The 14662-nt window shown below is 46.5% G+C and overlaps 1 protein-coding gene and 1 pseudogene across 1 annotated transcript in view; one reads left to right on the plus strand and one right to left on the minus strand.

The window, feature by feature from the left end:
• LOC136651116 (acid-sensing ion channel 2) overlaps positions 1-14662 on the minus strand; it is a 471153-nt gene that overhangs the window by 202676 nt on the left and 253815 nt on the right. The gene's annotated exons all lie outside the window — the stretch shown is intronic.
• LOC136654741 (5S ribosomal RNA) lies at positions 7789-7910 on the plus strand (annotated as a pseudogene).

Here is a 14662-nt window from a genome sequence, read left to right on the forward strand (position 1 = left end):
AGTATCCGAGTTACAACAAGAGGGGATAAAATCACCACAGAAACCAAATACAGCTGAATGAGCCTAGGAAGGCCAGGGTCAAATCTAACAAGAACAGTACTGGCTGAAAAGCTCTCACATGCAATTGATGATTAAAACCAAACTTGGGCAGAAGTCAACATCCAGGCACTGCACATCTGACCAGAGTGGGCAGAGCAAAGGAACAGAGCAAAGCTACTGTGGATCTGCTTGCTAGCATTTCTCTTCTACTTCTTTAATAACTCAGGTAGCTGGGGTCAAAGCAATTTGGGATCAGATTGTTGTGATGACCCTGAACAGGTATGACACAGTGAGACCTGACAACAGGCAGTGATTAAAAGTACTTTTTCAAGTACCTTGGTTTCATTTCATTTCCAGTACATTCAAGTTTAAGTTATGCTGTAGAAATGAAGTTTCTCCTAAATGCCCTGTTCAGCAAGGTTTAAAAATTTTCTTTCTTTCTTATGCTTAAATTCAAATCCAGCATTTTAAAATTTTAGCCTTTTTTAAAGAGTATAAATAAGTCATTTGAAGGGCTCACTGAGGCTGCAATCCTATGTGTGCTTTCCTGGGAGTTGGCCCCATTGAACCCAAGGGAACTTACTTCTGAGTAGACTCACATAGGATTGGGCTGTCTCTCATTAAACATGTTGCTCTGCAGTCTTGATGACATGGATGCAAATAGTATAACCCTATACATGCTTACTCAGAAGCAAATTCTCCATTTTTAATAAGGGTTTACTCCCCGATAAGTGTGGTGGACACCAGGCACATTTTCTGGCCAAGATCTCTGCCCAGAAAGTTCACCATCAATTTATAGGATGGTGGAACCTTTTGAAACCTCCGAGGTCATTTCTCTATCATCTTTTTTTGTGATATAAATTGTACAGACTTTTCAAAAGTGAAAAATCATTTAGGTATTAACATAAAAGAAAAGCAAATGAAACCTTCATCGGCTATCTTACAGCAGCTGCTATCTTACCATCTAAAAAAAACCCAAATACTGCAGGATTTTGGTTTTTCTTTAAAAGGAATTCTTTGTGATTATGCAGCATCTAGCTATAAAGATGGCTGCTGTATTAAATCACATTTATCTTTCGAGGTTTTTTTTCTAATACAAACAATGTTATCTGTACTACGCAGCTCCAAGGATTCCAAAAAACCATTCATTTATTTCAGGCACAAAATTTAGCTTCCCAATTCGAGAATATAATACCATTTGCTAGAGGGGAGACAACAGTGTGAGAAGATCAGCTGCCTTGCATGTGAGTTTTTGGAAACATTTAGCTGGCATCATTGAAACAGGATGCTGCACTATACGAGCCTGTGGTATGATCTTGCAGGGCTCTTTTTATATTCTCCTAAGAAAGAAGGAAGCTTGTACAAAAGTAAAATTTCATTTGTCTCAGCACCCTGAAATTGCCCTAATGCAACTCCCTTGAATTGCATTTTAATGAATGCTCCTTTTCCGTGCTGTAAACCTATCCGAGCTTACACACAAAAGTTTTATTGCAGAAGTCCCTAGATCCACATTCGGACTTTGATTGTACTGGGTGGTTTTTTACCCCCTTTTTTCCAGATGGGAAAAAAGAGTTCCTAGATTAACAACACATTGATTGCATTGTTCTGCTTCCACCCCCCCGCCCCCCTCCCCGCCCCTACTGCATCCCTTGCTATGTGGGGTTTGGTTAATCAAGTTGGGCAGGAGGGAGATTGTAACAGTGATACTTAATTTCTAATATGAGAGGTAAGGGGAATCAAGCCTGCATGGAAACCAAACTGTCTTTACCCTGAAACCCTGTTTCTGAATTCCAAATGGATGAATACTCCGTGGTGAGGCTCTGGAAGTGTTCAAATGCACTCCCTTTCTAATTTATTTTTAATAAGATACTGGTTAGGAAGGGAGCAACATAACATCAATCACAGAAAACAGAACTATCAATAGGGAATTTTCTATTCCCTAGAAAATCACAGCCTGGCACTCAGTGGTTTCCTGTAATGATTATAAAATATCACAAATTCAGTTCATTCTGTCCAAAACCTTATCTTAGTTCTGAATGTTATTCAATAGATTTACAGTGCAATCTTATGCATGTCTACTCAGAATGTTCAATGCTCGGAAAGTGGGATTGCAGCCTTAAGCATTGCCTCTGTTTTAGGTATGCTTCAGCCAAAGGGGTGTGTTACTGAAGCTGGTTTGGGCTCTTCCTACTAGTTCAGCAAAAGGCAACGTATGCAATGATATCTATATTAGAAACTCACCATTTTTATGAAGTTGCACATCCCAAGACTGAGCACTGGCACTAAAAACAAGTTCTGGGAATAGGCTTGGTTCAAATGAACCTGGTTCTTTTAAGGGCTCATAGTGTGGCCAGCTGGGCACCTGGAACGTTAGGACAATGACACCTGGCTTCTCTGATGACCTGCAAGAAATAGACGATGCACGCAAAACAGCTGTCATCGACATGGAGCTGAGCAGACTGCAGATGGACATCGTCGCCCTTCAAGAGACTAGGCTGCCAGATTCCGGATCTGTCAAGGAGAGAAATTTCTCATTTTTCTGGCAGGGAAAACCACCAAACGAAACCAGGGAACATGGTGTTGGCTTTGCGGTCAGAAATACCCTGCTGAAATCCATCATCCCACCTACTGTGGGAAGTGAAAGAATTTTGTCCCTGCAGCTCCAGTCATCAGCAGGACCTATCACTCTCATCAGTGCTTATGCACCAACTCTGTCGTCTCCAGCAGAAGCCAAAGACAAATTCTATGATGACCTGGCCACCACTGTCAAGAAAATCCCTGTAAAAGAGCCATTGTTCATCCTCGGCGATTTCAATGCTAGAGTTGGTGCTGATAACAGTTCATGGCCCACTTGCTTAGGTCAGTTTGGCACTGGGAGGATGAACGAAAATGGCCAACGCCTGCTAGAGTTTTGCTGTCATCACGGTCTCTGTGTCAGCAACACATTCTTCAACACAAAGCCCCAACATAGAGTCTCTTGGAGACATCCAAGATCAAAGCACTGGCACCAGCTCGACCTGATCCTCACCAGACGCTCCAGCCTTCCCAGCATCAAGATCACACGCAGTTATCATGGTGCTGCCTGCGACACTGACCACTCCCTGGTGTGCAGCAGAGTGAAACTGCAAACAAAGCGACTGTATCACACGAAAAAGGAAGGAAGACCTCGCATTGATACCAGCAAGACCCGGGATCAGAGAAAAGTGGAGGAATTTGCACAAGCGCTTGAGGAATCTCTTCCAGGCCCGGCCGATGCAAACGCATCCAACAGATGGGAACATTTCAAGAATACCGTTTACAACACCGCCTTGTCCATATTCGGCAAGAAGACCAACAAGGCGGCAGACTGGTTTGAAGCCCACTCTGAGGAGTTGACGCCAGTCATTGAGGAAAAGAGGAGAGCTCAAGCAGCATACAAGGCCTGTCCCAGTGAGCGCAACCTGCAGGTCCTCCGAACTGCTCGCAGCAAAGTCCAACAGACTGCCAGGAGATGTGCTAACGACTACTGGCTCCAGCTCTGTTCCGAGATACAGATAGCAGCTGACACGGGCAACATCAAGGGGATGTATGATGGTATCAAGCAGGCCCTAGGTCCAACACAGAAGAAAATTGCCCCTCTGAAGTCTGCCACAGGCGAGGTCATCCAGGATCGGGCGCAGCAGATGGAACGCTGGGTGCAGCACTACTCTGAGCTATATTCCAGAGAAAATGTAGTCACCGAAGAAGCACTGAACAACATTGAGTGCCTGCCTGTGCTGGAAGAGCTTGACAGTGAACCAACCCTAGAAGAACTTCACGTGGCCCTGGACTCCCTTGCCTTTGGCAAGGCACCTGGAAAAGACAGCATCCCTGCTGAAGTCCTAAAATGCTGCAAAGAGATCATCGTCACTGAGCTGCATGAAATCCTCTGTCTCTGCTGGAGAGAAGGTGAAGTACCTCAAGACATGAGGGATGCAAACATCATCACGCTGTACAAGAACAAAGGTGACAGGGGTGACTGCAACAACTACCGCGGCATCTCTCTCCTTAGCGTTGTAGGAAAGCTGTTTGCCCGAGTTGTACTAAAGAGGCTCCAGGTACTTGCAGAGAGCGTCTATCCAGAATCGCAGTGTGGATTCCGAGCCAACAGGTCCACCACTGATATGGTATTCTCCCTTAGACAACTGCAGGAGAAATGCAGGGAACAACGACAGCCACTCTTTATAGCCTTCATAGATCTCACAAAGGCTTTCGACCTGGTCAGCAGAGACGGCCTCTTCAAGATTCTCCCCAAGATTGGATGTCCACCCAGGCTCCTCAGCATCATCAGATCTTTCCACAAGGACATGAAGGGCACTGTTGTCTTCGATGGCTCCACATCAGACCCTTTTGACATCCGAAGCGGAGTGAAGCAGGGCTGTGTTCTTGCACCAACCTTGTTTGGGATTTTCTTCGCTGTCCTGCTGAAGCAGGCCTTTGGAACTGCAACAGAAGGCATCTATCTCCGGACCAGATCAGACGGAAAGCTCTTCAACCTCTCCAGACTGAGAGCAAAATCCAAAGTCCAGCTGAAATGTCTGCGTGACTTCCTCTTTGCCGACGATGCAGCTGTCACTACCCACTCTGCCAAAGATCTCCAGCAGCTCATGGATCGTTTTAGCAAGGCCTGCCAAGATTTTGGACTGACAATCAGCCTGAAGAAAACACAGGTCATGGTTCAGGATGTGGACTCACCTCCCTGCATTACAATCTCTGAGCATGAACTGGAGGTTGTCCATGACTTTGTGTACCTTGGCTCAACGATCTCCGACACTCATTCTCTCGATACCGAGCTAAACAAGCGCACCGGTAAAGCAGCTACCACGTTTTCCAGACTCACAAAGAGAGTCTGGTCCAACAAGAAGCTGACGGAACATACCAAGATCCAGGTCTACAGAGCTTGCGTCCTGAGTACACTTCTGTACTGCAGCGAGTCATGGACTCTTCGCTCACAACAGGAGAGGAAACTGAGCGCTTTCCACATGCGCTGCCTCCGACGCATCCTCGGCATCACCTGGCAGGACAAAGTTCCAAACAACACAGTCCTGGAACGTGCTGGAATCCCTAGCATGTATTCACTGCTGAAACAGAGACGCCTGCGTTGGCTTGGTCATGTCGTGAGAATGGATGATGGCCGGATCCCAAAGGATCTCCTCTATGGAGAACTCGTGCAAGGAAAGCGCCCTACAGGTAGACCACAGCTGCGATACAAGGACATCTGCAAGAGGGATCTGAAGGCCTTAGGGATGGACCTCAACAAGTGGGAAACCCTGGCCTCTGAGCGGCCCGCTTGGAGGCAGGCTGTGCAGCATGGCCTTTCCCAGTTTGAAGAGACACTTTGCCAACAGTCTGAGGCTAAGAGGCAAAGAAGGAAGGCCCATAGCCAGGGAGACAGACCAGGGACAGACTGCACTTGCTCCCGGTGTGGAAGGGATTGTCACTCCCGGATTGGCCTTTTTAGCCACACTAGACGCTGTGCCAGAACCACCTTTCAGAGCGCGATACCATAGTCTTTCGAGACTGAAGGTTGCCAATACCAATAATAGTGTGGCCATTGGAGGTTTCTGTTACAGTTACCAAAGTATTAGTTGACTGACAAGAATAGGATGTGCTGTGGACAAGAGTCACAAGAGGACAAGACTGTGCTGTGGTCACACTTGCAACAGACACTGTGCACTTTCTGTGGCCTGAGCTGTGGAGTGCAAAATGTTGTGTATCAAATGTAGTGCATCTGGTGGGTTAAACACCAGAGGAAGGGTGGTATAAAAATGTGAAAAATAACAGCCCAATACTGAGTTGCCTGGCGCCCAAGGCTAAACTGGCAGGAGGTCTGGTCTAGAGGGTAGAGCCTCCGTTTGCCAGTCCGCAGGTCGCCAGTTCGAGGCCACTGGCACCGTGAATGGTGAGACCTTGAAGCAGCTGACGAGCCAAGTTATTCCACCTGCTCTTTGGTGTGAGCGAAGAAGCATCTTGGCTGCCCTCCATGTGAGAGATGAAGGAGCTGCTTGTCAGCTTGTGTAGGAGGAAACTGGAGGCCAGATTGGAAAGATCCATCTGAAATGTTGTGGTTTTTGAAAGATAGAACCTTTCTTCCATTGTAAAAATCCCTATGGGGATTTAGAAGAGCCTGCCTTTGTAAACCGCCTTGAATAAAGTCTGAGGAGAAATCTGACGACCAAGAAAGGCGGTATATAAATACCTGTACTATTATTTATTATTAATGTGGTGCCAAAATGGCTGCCGCTGCATCCTATGGACATTGGGTAGCCACAGGCGGCTTCTGACACCTCCTCGGAGGGAGGGGGCATTTGTCCCCTTCCTCCAAGTAAGGGAAGCAGCCCCACAATGGGGCTACTTGACTGTTTAGCTGGCGCAGAGTAAAGTAGCCGGCTGTTTAGCTGGCGCAGAGTAAAGTAGCCCTGTGTTGGGCCAAGAGGTAGAGCTGATATCAGCCAGTCCTGCCTCCTCCCACCCCACTCCCTCCCTTGCTACGCCTTCTCCATGCCCTACCCCGGAACACCTCCCCCCCATGCCTCCACTCACATCTCCACTGCCCGACGCTCCTCTGGAGCTCATGCTGGCTGGGCAATAAGTTTGCAACACTGCGTACTGGCACGTTGGCCTTACGGCATGTTTTCAACACTGTGCGCTGGCACTAAGCCAGCACAAAATGTTCAGGATCAGGCCCTAAATAAACAAAAACCCAGACTTTTAACAACGCTATAGTTGTAGCAGCATTTTGCACAAGTCTGAATGCTGATGTTTTCACACCCTCCAAAATTAGAGTTGTTAGAAACAGGGCAGCACTGATTAGGGCAGCCAAACATTTTTTTGGCACAAAAGAGGCACTAATTCGTATGCAAAGTTTGCAAATCATAGTCCTTCAGGAAGTCCAAGACCATTCCCTGAGAGTCTGCAAATCTGGATTTCTGCACTGACTTGGGATATCATCACAATCGCACTTGGTTTCTGTTGTGGCACTCTATTTTTGTTAAAATAAACCACCATAGTGCAATCCTATGGTTGTCTACTCAGAAGTAAGTCCGTTGAGTACAACTTACTCCCAGGTAAGTATGTATAAGACTGCAGCCTATGTCTCCCCTCCCCATAGGAGTAGGCGAGTTGTCATGTAGCCAGTCAGATTTACTTCTATGATGATGTCATGGAGGCCAAAAAAGGTACTTCAGAGTGAGGACAATTTGGCAGAAAGCAATACCATCACTCTAACATGATGACTTGCTTGGTCCTACAGGAGAGAGAGAGAGAGACTGCAGTAGTTCACTGGGGCTCTGTCAGGGTCATCATCAGGGCCACACTGTCCTCTGGATGTCAGATACTATATAGGTGAAATTCAATGTTTATTGGTGGGAGTTTGGCAATGGAATTGCACCATCAGGAAAACAATTTTGCACCCAGTTTGGGTGCTACCAAATGCCTCTCCCTCCAAATTTCTCCTCAGAAATGAAAATACTCAGACAGAGGAGAAGGGAAACGTACTACTGTATAAATCTTCTGCTCTGCCTGAAATCATGACAAGGTGTTTTTGCTTGTAACAAAATGCTAGAAGTATGATTTGAATGAAGGCAAATCTCAGCATATCTATGCCAGTGTAATCACGCTCATCATGTAAAGGGGCAAAGGAGGTTTCAGGAGCCTCAATCTCCTTCTTATTGGTTTTCAGAAGTTGGCAGGTAAACATATCCTGTGGTTGCTAGGAGAAATTGGTGCTGGCTCAATAGGCACTCTGTTACCCTGCACATGCCCGATCTCGTCTGATCTCGGAAGCTAAGCAGGGTCAGGCCTGGTTAGTACTTGGATGGGAGACCGCCGGGGAATACCAGGTGCTGTAGGCTTCTACTATAGTCTTTCGAGACTGAAGGTTGCCAACCACTCCTTTCTGGGCTGAGGGTCATCTTTCCTGAGAACAACAGCTGTGGGGGCCACCTACTATTGGCCAAGGCCCCTCTTCCAAATGTCCATGTTGTCCAATGACCAGGCCAAGAGCCATGCACTAAATTGCTTGTGAATCATGACCCTGTTCAGAGATGGTCCTTTCATTTCAGCTCCTGAAATGATTTCAGCTCCTTCTGATTCAGGAGGGGAGAGACAATTCTGGGGGCTGACCCAAGCTATTTAAGTTGCAGTGCCAGGTGTGAGCTGGCCTGGCCAGGCTTCCATAACAGGTGAAGAACCTGCAGTCGTAGCCCTTTACAGTTCAAATGGTACATCTATTTCTCTCTTAATTGTAAGCCCTTTTGAAAGACCAATGAAGCACCAACATGAATAGCAACAGACTGCAAAAGGCATCTTTGGACCACTCTCATGTGAAGTGTGAACATATGAAGCTGCCTTCTCCATCTAAAGAAGTTAAGATTGCCTACAGTACTTCCAAGATTGCATTCAAAGTCGCTGCTTTACCATCAAAGCTACAATTCCTCCCAAAGGAACTGGATTTCAGTGCATATGAGAAGCCCTGTTCATATGGTATGTTCAACAGGGAAACAATCAGTGTACATACACTAAGGGCACAATCCTATCCTGTGCTGAAACAGGCAAGCCAAGAGGCTTGTGCTGTATCCATTGCAGGATAGGTGCCCAAAGTGGCTCAGCCAGAGGTAAGGGAAACTTTTCCCCTTATCTCCAGGTAAGCCACCTTGGCCCCTTTGGGTCTCCTTGGACTTGCACCACCTCCTGAGGTGGCACAAGTCAGAGGAGAGCGGAGCAGCTTGAAGCCACTCCAAACTCCTGGGGACAGGGGTTGGGATCCAGCTGGATAACTACTGGATCCCAGTCCTGCCTCCCGCTCCCCACCCGCCCATCCACCCCTGGGGCTGCCCACCACCCACTCTCCCCCTGCCCCAGACCGCCTCCCTCCCGCCTCTTCCCTGCCTCCTTTCCACCCACCAGCCAGCCAATGCAAGACTCAGTGCCTCCATCGGCGTGGAAGCTTGTGCCAGCCTCCGTAGGCCAGCGCACCTCCACGCACCGGCCTTGCTGACTCATGGCCATCCTAGGCCGGCACAAGGGACTTGCGCCAGCCCAAGTACTTTTCTGGATTGCACGCTTGGTTATTCACATATAGGTTTAACATGTGCAGCAGTGTAGACAGTATGCATCAAAGTGTACATGACCTATTCCATTGTTTCTCAAGGTTTGTCCTCTGCTTTGTCCTTCACATGGTCCACCTATTCGAAGCACCCCCAGAAGTAACTGGCGATGACATCATCACTTGTAACTTCTGGCCTGGGCGGCCAGATGCAAGGCGACAAACACCACTAAGGCTAAGGGTGGATGGGAGGGCTTTTTCGAGCACGGAAAAGCATCCTTTGGAGCTCGGCCCACCGAGTCAAGCCTCCTACCACTGTTTGTTGCATCATGTTCCTAGTCTTGCTGCTGGGTGGCAGGGGTCCAGGGGTCCTGTGGGTACCACCTGATACCACCTCAAGTACCACTGGTGGTACCTGTTCCACTGGTTGAGAAGCACTGATCTATTCCATACTCAACATTTTTTATTGGTCTAGTCCAGTGATTTCTAACCTTTTTCATCTCACTGCACACTAAAAGGGCACTAAAATGGTCAAGGCACACCATTGGTGTTTTGACCATTGATAAGGAACACCATGCTGTTGGTGGGGGACTCACATCCCCCAATGACCTTATTAATAAATGACCCTCTCCCCAATTCCCACGGCACACCTGGGGACCATTCGCGGCACACCAGTGGCCACAGCGCAGTGGCTGAAAATGGCTGGTCTAGTCCCTGCACTGAATTTTTTGAAATGACTGCATCAACAGTAAATCAAACACATATATAATTCATTTTCTTTTTTAAACACATGTCTATCTACTGCTCCAGGAATTCAGAGTGGTGTACATGGTTGTACCCCTCCCCTTTTTATCCTCACAGCAAGGGATGAGTTAAACTAATTGACAGTGACTGGCCCAAAGTTACCCAGCACATTTCATGGGGATTTGAAGCCAGCTCTCCCCAATCATTTCATCACTCTCACTACTATATCACACTGTCCCTCATGATGTTGACGGGGAGCACAAGAGCCAATTTAAAAATCCAGCTGCTGATTTTACCCAATGCAGGTATTTCCTGTTCAAAGATAAATGTGGGAAATGCAAGAACAGATTGAAAGCTGGTGGAAATGGGTTAGTTCTTCCTCCTCCCTGCCTTCCACTTCAAGACCTCTCTATGTGCATCATACACACAGTTCATATCCTGCTGATATTTATTTCTAGGATCAGCATCTATCGGGAAACAAATGTATGTGCTTTCCTGTTAAAACTATCTGCCAGATAGCATGGAAAGGTGGCTGAATTCTCTCCAATGTACAGAGTAGTATTGTTACCAAAAAGGGCTGTTATGTTTTAAGGGGAATTATTATATTACCCTTTTGGAAACTTCAGGATCGCAGGCTAGATAACAAGACAGCGTAATGCAAAGAAATTCCTTTTTCACTTGAAAAGAGACTGGGAGAAAGATAACTTTCAATAGGATTATATTTTTATTGCAAAAACACATAGGTATACATAATGCACATGGAAAAATGGTAAGTATATGTCTACTTGAATCCTAGTACTTGGATACGGCATACCTAACTTTCATGGTGGTTGCGTGTGGAGTGTATTTGGTGCATTTCGAGGAGATCAGAAAAGGATAGATTTTAGGGAAGGATTTTAGGGGTCCCTGGTCTGCATAACCCAGTTGCTGACTAAAGATGGGGAAAGAAGGGGAGAAAAAAAGGTGGGGGGGAACAGGGAAAAGGTTCCAGATGCAAGATATAGTTACCTGTCCTGAGGAGCAGTTGGGGGAGTGGAGAGTCCTATGGAGGACCTCTGCCTTAAGGGCAGCCAGAGAGAGAGAGAGGGAGCACATGGCAGCCTTCTCTTTTAAGGGTTTTTGCTGACCTGAATGACCCGGATGTGGCCTAAAACTGTCCTGGATGCGCATGCTCACTACACACAGTGGAGCATGCAAGAAAAACAGGATGATCAAGGAGTCAGCTATCAGCAAAGGCTGGCCTCCTGGGGGTGGGTAGCTGGCTGTTCAAATCTGCATACGGTGATTAAGCAGTGATTAAGCTACAACAATAGGAAACATTTAAACAATGATTAGCTATGCCAGACTCCTTGTAGTCACAGTGAGCTTGACTTGACTTGATTGTCCTGTGTGTTGAGATTTAATGGGTTTGCATAACAGAGATTGGATCAGGAGACCCTTTCTTAAAACAATACAATGCTTTAGACTTTGTTGCTGTGTGCATGGAGAGGTGGAGGTTGTGTAAACTTGTGACTTTTACCAGGGTTTTGGAAATCGGGCCTGTTTGCTTGGCCTGTATGATATTTTAGTCCATAATAACATAACCAGATATAAAAATCACAACTTAAAAGGAAACAGGGAATTTTCACGTAACAGTATTGCAAACACATTATTGGAGTTAATTCACTCAGAGAAGCTCTCAGGCTATAGGCAGTCACATACTGTATTTACGAAGGCATGGAGGGAGGCAAGTCTTAAATCTGTGCTGAATTGAGAATTTATTGTAAGGGATGAAAACACCCAATGTGCTTCAACACAGGTCTTCTTCCTCAAGGGCAACAATTCCACATTTTCTGTTGCAGTTAAACTCTTCTGGTTCTTAAAGGGAATCACTCTCAGGGAAGTGTTCAGTCCGTTATATGGTTATGGCCATGCAAAGCGAGGAGATGACGCTGCGTCTCTGCTTAGTATGGCTTCCCATATGCTTCTTTAACAGGTAGAAGGTATTTTGCTTAAATGTGAAAATGAGCATTGATGGTGTTTGATGACTGATGACTATCTGTTGGAGACACTGCACCTGCTTGGGTGAAGAACAAAGAAGCTTGAGTTTTTGCAGCTGGTTTTCAGAAAAAAAATAGGCTTAGGGGAGCTTTTGGGAAGACTGACACCACACTAAAGATGAGCATTGTGGGCCAAACAGGAGAGTTGTGATCAGGTTTTTTTTTATGGTTTAATTTAAAAAAATACAGCTGCTGTGGAAGGGAATGTTGCTCAGTGGAAACACATTTGCTTTGCATGCATAAGTCCTCGGTTCAGTCCCTGGTTTCCCCACATAGGACAGAGAAAAATTCCTGGCTGGGAAAGCCACTGTCAGTCAGTGTTGACAATACTGCAGCGGCGGTCCTAGCTACTGTGCCACGCCAGGGCAAGCCTGGAAGTGCCACCTCCCCCTTTTTAAGGACTCCGGAAGGCCTGAAAACGTCACTTCCTGAAGTGACATTTTAAGACCATGAGAAGGCCTTTAGAGGGCCAGGGAGGAAAACTGGAAAGTTATATTTTAAGGTCCTCCAGAGGTCTTAGAAGGCCTTCTGAAGGTCATGGAGGCTGCACACCGCTCCTCCAGCCCTCAGAACACCTCTGGATGGGGAGGGAGCACAGATGGGCAGCACTGGGGTAGCTTAGCCATACTACCCAGAAACACTTGCATCTGCTGACCTACCCTACGTTCACCAGTGCAACACTGAGTAAGATGGCCCAATGGATGCACTCAGTATAAGGCTATGTGGGGGGGGGGGGAGGAGGCTTGGATCGGGATTGTGGTGCTAGGGAATAAGGGTTTTAATCCTTTCCCTGATGCAGTTTTTCAAGTGGGGAGAGTTAGATTTGCCTACCCCCAATGTTATGGTTCTGATAAGTCCTTGCAGTAGTTTACTTTTTTAAAAAATGCAGATGTTCCATGACACCTGTGTCCCACATCATGCATAGTTGCATCCTGCCTGGGTGCAGGATACTTACATACTTAACTCATGTATTTGTAAAGAAACATATTTTATAAAGACATCCTGTTTCCAGCACTTTCTCCACACAAAGAGCCAAACTAGACTTGACTATGTCTGCAAATATTTTGCATGCAGCATCTGCCAAAGGGGACAACCTAATCCAGACTGTGGCTGTGACACAAGGGGTGAGCTTCTTACCCTCCCTCCATACTGTTTTCCAAATAAGAATCCCACCAAGTTCTCATTTGCCCCATTAAGAAAACCATATATGCACCAGAATAGGTCGGTATTCCCTAAACTCTACAGAAGCTTCTGGGTAGGAATGCTAAGTTACCCAAGACATGAATAATGGGATTGTCCCCAGAGTGCTTGATTTTTCTTTTGTAAATAGCAACTCTGGCATGCCTTGATCCAGGTTGGGTCCATAGTGTGCATCTATGCATCTAAAGAGTGCATCTAAAGAGAGCATCTTTAACCCTTTCTGCCTAGCTTGATCCCAAACTGAATGAGGTTCCCCATGGCTCCTGTTTACCCTAGGAAAGATGTTCCCATTGGTACCAATGAGAACTTACTTCCTGGGGCAAATGCAGTCCTAGTCCTCATGCTGATGCAAGTAGTGACTGCGGCGGGGAAGAGAGTCAGTCCCCCTCCCCACATGCTGCTCTCTTGATCAGACCTTGCCCATCGCTATTTACAGAAGAACAATCAAGCATGCCTGGGTCGGTTATGTACTTTGGCCTGGAAACAAATGCGTTCCCTGCCTGTGTGTGGCTGACTCTGGCCTAAACTGCATGGGTGCTGGATCTGTCACTACTTCCTGTTTGCATGTCTCTCCCCACAGATTCCCCCCTCCCCATGCCTCTTCCAGCAGTGTAGAAGGGAGATGGAAGAAAGTGGAAGAACATAAGAACATAAGAACAGCCCCACTGGATAAGGCCATAGGCCCATCTAGTCCAGCTTCCTATATCTCACAGCGGCCCGCCAAATGCCCCAGGGAGCACACCAGATAACAAGAGACCTCATCCTGGTGCCCTCCCTTGCATCTGGCATTCTGACATAACCCATTTCTAAAATCAGGAGGTTGCGCATACATACAAGAAGTGGGCAATGATGCTTGGATTTGCTTACAGACTACAGGAGCAAGAAACTGGGGGAGGACGTGGCTTGCTAATAATATGAATTGTCAGCCAGCAAAGTGGTGTGTTTAGGATGGGGTCATTGGCCATGCAGATAGTCTTTAATCACTTCAGGAAAGGACAAGAAAGACTTTGTGGCAAAATCTGCCAATGGAAAACCTTAGTGTTGCAACAGCTATCATACTTCTGATAATAGTACCTAGCATAAATGTGCTGGTATTGCCTACCTTGTAAACAGCAAATAAGTATTCAGGAAAGCGGTTTGAAGTGGTGGTTAGCAAAGGTCAACTTTGAGCTTTCATCCCCAAGCCACTCAAGGAAACTGAATGCATATGATTTGTTCAATATGTTCCGGATCTGAGGAATGCTACTTTAATGGTGCAATATTTATGATAATCCACTTGGGAAATGAAAAGCCGCTTGCTTTTCATTGGGATGGGGGTGGGGGGGGGGCTGGGGAAATATTTTTCCATCAACAGGTCTACAGTGCTGGCTTTTCCTGGTTGAATTTAGCTCAGGAAAGCTCAATCCTCATCAAATGATGAGATTAGGGTCCCTGACACTTGCACCGATAGAATGTCAACTTCACTGGAACCAAGGCTAGCAGATCTGAACCATGACAAAATAATAAGGGCTAGTTTGTACATGCAGTTGAATCTTGCAGTTGCGGTACAGGCAGTTGTGCTAAAGCTTTTCCTGGA

Source organism: Tiliqua scincoides, chromosome 5 (genome assembly GCF_035046505.1).
Source record: "Tiliqua scincoides isolate rTilSci1 chromosome 5, rTilSci1.hap2, whole genome shotgun sequence".
Taxonomy (NCBI): Eukaryota; Metazoa; Chordata; class Lepidosauria; order Squamata; family Scincidae; genus Tiliqua; species Tiliqua scincoides.